The following is a 4,730-nucleotide window of genomic DNA, read 5'->3' as shown; positions in this document are numbered from 1 at the left end:
AAAAGTACAATTCAGCAACAGATAGAGACAATCCCTATCCAACAATGGGCTCACAGTCTAGGAAGGGGGAGGCAGACAACAAAACAAAACAAGTAGAGAGACATCAATAGCATCAAAATAGATAAATAGAATTATATACACTCATCATTAATAAAATAAATAGAATAAGAAGTATGTACAGATACAAGTACTGTGAGGTGGGGAGAGTGAGTAGAGCAGAGGGAGAACATAGGGGTGATGGGGAAGGGAGGAGCAGAGGAAAAGGGGGGCTCAGTCTGGGAAGGCCTCCTGGAGGAGGTGAGCTTTCAGTAGGGTTTTGAAGTGAGGAAGAGAGCTTGTTTGGCAGATGTGAGGAGGGAAGGCATTCCAGGCCTGAGATAGGACGTGGGCCAGGGATCAACGGTGGGACAGGCAAGACCGAGGCACAGTGAGGAGGTTAGCAGCAGAGGAGTGGAATGTGCGGGCTGGGTTGTAGACGGACAGAAGAGAGATGAGGTAGGAGGGGGCAAGGTGATGGAGAGCTTTAAAGCCAATAGTGAGGAGTTTTTGCTTCACACAAAGGTTGATAGGCAACCACTGGAGATTTTTGAGGAGGGAGGTGACATGTCCAGAGTGTTTTTTAAAAAGATAATCCAGGCAGTAGAGTGAAGCATAGACTGAAGCAGAGAGAGATATGAGGTTGGGAGATCAGAAAGGTGATTCTGTTTGCAGGCATGGCAGGGATCAGATCTGTCACTCCTCTCCTCACGAGAATGGTTCCTCTTCGTGGCTGAGCAGCCAGTGACCAGGCTTTGCTCGCTTCCATTTGGAGAACTTGCTTGTAGGAAGAAGGTAAGCGCGAGCTGGAGGCTGGACTCCTGGCTTCCCCTTACGTTCCTGCTGCCACGGTTGAAGCATGTGCTCACCCCATGAGAAAGGAACCCCATTAAGGTCACAGCTTCGGCACAGAAATGGAGAGGAGTACCCCGGGAATCCTTCAGCTCAGACCCTCAAACCCTAGACCCTTCCCTTTGAGAGTCTTTAAAAGCATTGGGGCCTAGCAGGTAGAGCCCGGGCTTGGGAATCAAAGGACCTGAGTTCTAACTGAGGCTCTGCCATTTGTCTGCTGTGTGATCTTTCTTGGGCAAGTCACTTCACTTCTTTGGGTCACCTTCTCCTCTGTAATATGAAGATTAAATCCTACTCCCTCTCACACTACATGGGGCCAGGACTGTGTGGCACCTGTTTGTCTTATATCTACCCCTCTCGCTTTGTTCAAGTGTTTGGCAGTAGTAACTACAGTGTTTAAAAAATGCTGCCTTTTGGATTATTATTATGTGTTTAACCAATGCTATCATGATTTTTATGTGATTATTTTAACAAGTATCATTATTATCTTCATTAGCTTTGCTCTTCAAAAAGAATTTCCATCAAGGGCACAGGTCAGAAAACAGCATGAAGACTATCAACCTCATGAAGTCATCGGGAACGTGCTCCAGTGGAAAAGACGAGTCAAGCATGACCTCTCAAATGTAAATGACCGTCTCATAGTAAGTGCTAAACAAATGCCATTAAAAAGAAAACCAGAAAAAACTCCCTTGCTTGACCAATTGCCCTAGCAGACTAGGGATTGGCTTACTAGAACAAAGTTCCCCAGACCTCACATCGGGGCCAGAGGAGAGTCCAGTAACAGCAAGCCTCAGGAGCTGACCCAACTCCCTGGGCCAGCCCAGTGCTGGCTGGGACTGGCTATCCCCTGGCATGGGGGGCCAGAAGAGGCCTCCAGATTCAGGGTTCACTTGACATTGAGGAGGTGAAGGCGAGATGAAAGAAAAGGGCTTTGGGATTGATCAGTCAATTAATTGATCACTCCAAATCAGGAGCACTAGAGAAGCAGTGTAGCCTAGTGGAAGGAGCGTGGGCCTGGGAATCAGACAACTAGATTCTGATTTCAACTCTGCCAGTTGCTTGCTGCATGACCTTGGGTAAGCCACTTAACTTCTCTGTGCCTCAGTTCTTCTGTTCTCCCTCCTCCTTGGACTATGAGCCTCATGAGGACCAGGGTCTGCATCCAACCTAATTGACTTGTATCTTCTCCAGCGCATAGAACAGCGTTTGACACATAGAAAGGGCTAAACAAATACCACAAAACAAACAAAAATGAACCTGAGTTCCAGCTCTGTAAAGCTCGTTATGGGCAGGGCCTGTATCTCATTCTGTTGTATTGTACACTCCCAAGCGCTTAACATAGTGCTCTGCACATAATGAGTACTCAAGAAATTCCATTGATTGATTGATAATCCCAGCTCTGCCACTGTCCTGCTGTTTCAATTTGAGCAAGTCTCTTAACCTCTCTGGGCCTCACTTGCCTCATCTGTAAAATGGGTCAGTATAACTTTTCTCCTTCCTTTGATTGTGAACTGCATGTGAGACACTGAGTCTTATCCAATATGAAAACCTTGCTTCAGCTCTTATGGTTAGAGCAGAGGAAGCCCTGATAATTCTTGTTGATAATCATAGTGATTTTTTCTGTTTGTAGAGCATCAGCTTGGTACAAGGAATGAGGGCTGGAAGTTTGGGTATCTGGGTTCTCTTCCCAGCTTCACTTTGCCCACTACTCTCTGCCACCCTGATGGACATTGGCGATCCTGGGCTATCGGTAATCATTGTAATGTTTAAGTGCTTACTGTGTGCCAACCACTGCTCTTCATGCTGGGGTAGTTAAAAGATAGTCACCCAAGGGACTCACAATTTAAGTAGGAGGGAAAACAAGTATTTAATCCTTAAAAATATTGCCACTAATTAAATAGAGGATAAGAGGTGAATTATAATAAAAATGAAAGGGAGATTTAAAAAGTAGGTAAATGGGAGTGTAACTCGAACCCAGTAACTTTTCTTATAATAAATAACTGTGAATTTTAAAGTTCCCTTGTCTGACTCCTAGCTTTGGATTTCAGTTCTAGGCTTTTGATCCTATTGGAGAGGAAAAAAAATCCTTTCACTGCTCTTTATTCACTAAGACCTATTGAGTACTTTACCTTGTGCAGGGAACCGTGCTGAACTATGAGGAGGTGCAGAAGACTATGTTTTGTGTTTCTGCTCAGTGGGAGGGTTTATGAGCCAGATTAGTAGAGAAATCAAGCAGGGTGCTGTACTAAATGATGAGGAGGATGCTACAATTTAAATAGACTGTATGTCTCATATGGGACAGAGACTGTGTCTGTCCTCATTATCGTGTTTCTACCTCAGCACTCGAAGTGCTTGATTGATTGAAGTGATGGTGCAGGGAAAGATTCCATCAAGTTCTTGTACTTTCTTACCTTTTGTTTGATTCTTAAGACTTCATTTTCATGTATCCTTAGCAAGTGGAAGGGGAAATTATCATGTGGTGGAGTGAATTCTGGAGACCCTGGTGTTGAGGCACAGGAATTCCAGCTAGATGGGCAGCAGAAGCTAAACTGTGAGCTCGATGTGGGTGGGGAATGTGTCTGATCTATTGTACTTTTCCAAGCACTTAGTACAGTGCTTTGCACACAGTAAGCGCTCAGGAAATGCAATTGAATGAATGAATGAATGAAAATTGTGTTTTTTGTTCAACACTTTCCAAGTGTGCCAGGCACTGGACAAAGTGGTGGGGTGTATACAAGCAAATTGGGCTGAACACAGTCCCTGTCCCACATGGGTCTCACACACTCAGTCACCATTTTACAGATGAAGTAACTGAGACTCAGAGAAGTGAAGTGATTTGCCCATGGTCACACAGCAGACAGGTGCCAGAACCAGGATTAGAACCCATGACTTTCTGACTCCCAGTCCCATGCTCTTTCCACTAGGCTATCCTGCTTCTTAGCAAATGTTGACACTGCACTTGGGAGGATCTGATCCACAATCATGTTAACACTTGGTCAGAAAAGAAGAATGTTTTCTGTGCAAATATGAAACCGCATTTTACCTGAAGGGATAGTTCAATATTTGTCAAATGGGCTGTTTTTTTCTTTAACTGTAGCAATGTAGTCATATTCTTAATATGGGAGGGAGGGAGTGTGTGTGTGTGTGTGTGTGTGTGTGTGTGTGTGTGTTAGTTTATAGGGGTCTGGGACAGAAGAACTGTATGTGGAGTCTGTAAAGTCTCTATCCCACTATCAGATGAGATTGGTGTTGCTGGTTTTCGAGTGAGAAATTCAGTTCCTGTGAAACCTCCTCCATAATGATCTTTTCAGCCAATATCCCAGATCTCTCCAGTAGCCCTTCTGGAGAGAGGAGAGAGTTATTGCAAAGGCTTTTTTTGCACCCCTCCCCCAATCATTTAATGGTCAAATTTTTAAGACCATGAACCCCACGTGGGACAGGTACTACATCCAACCCTGTTTGCTTGAATCCACCCCAAAGCTTGGTACAGTGTATGGCACATGACTGTTTACTTGTTTTGTTGTCTGCCTCCCCACTTCTAGACTGAGAGAGACAGGGATTCTCTCTGTTGCTGAATTGTACTTTCCAAGCTCTTAGTACAATGCTCTGCTCACAGTAAGTGCTCAATAAATACGATTGGATGAATGAATGTAGTAAGTGCTTGAGGGCTTCCCACACAGAGCCCCCCCCCAACCCATTCCTCTGCTCCTCCTCCTCTTCCCATTGCCCCGACTCCCTCCCTCTGCTCTACCTCCCTCCACACCCCACAGCACTTGTGTACATGTTTATTTTTCTATTTATTTTATTAATGATGTGTATATCAACCATCCCCTCCTCCTCCA

At 44.8% G+C, this 4,730-nt stretch overlaps 1 long non-coding RNA gene across 1 annotated transcript; it reads left to right on the top strand.

Annotated features, from left to right (window-relative positions):
• The first annotated feature begins 726 nt into the window (after positions 1-726).
• LOC114809157 lies at positions 727-2,624 on the top strand. The gene is made up of 3 exons (XR_005661240.1): positions 727-831; positions 1,385-1,529; positions 2,519-2,624. It is a non-coding gene; the product is annotated as an uncharacterized LOC114809157 (long non-coding RNA).
• The last annotated feature ends 2,106 nt before the right edge of the window (positions 2,625-4,730 follow it).

The sequence above is a fragment of the Ornithorhynchus anatinus genome, chromosome 2 (assembly GCF_004115215.2).
Source record: "Ornithorhynchus anatinus isolate Pmale09 chromosome 2, mOrnAna1.pri.v4, whole genome shotgun sequence".
In the NCBI taxonomy this organism is placed as follows: domain Eukaryota; kingdom Metazoa; phylum Chordata; class Mammalia; order Monotremata; family Ornithorhynchidae; genus Ornithorhynchus; species Ornithorhynchus anatinus.
This window is presented reverse-complemented; position numbering and strand designations above follow the sequence as displayed.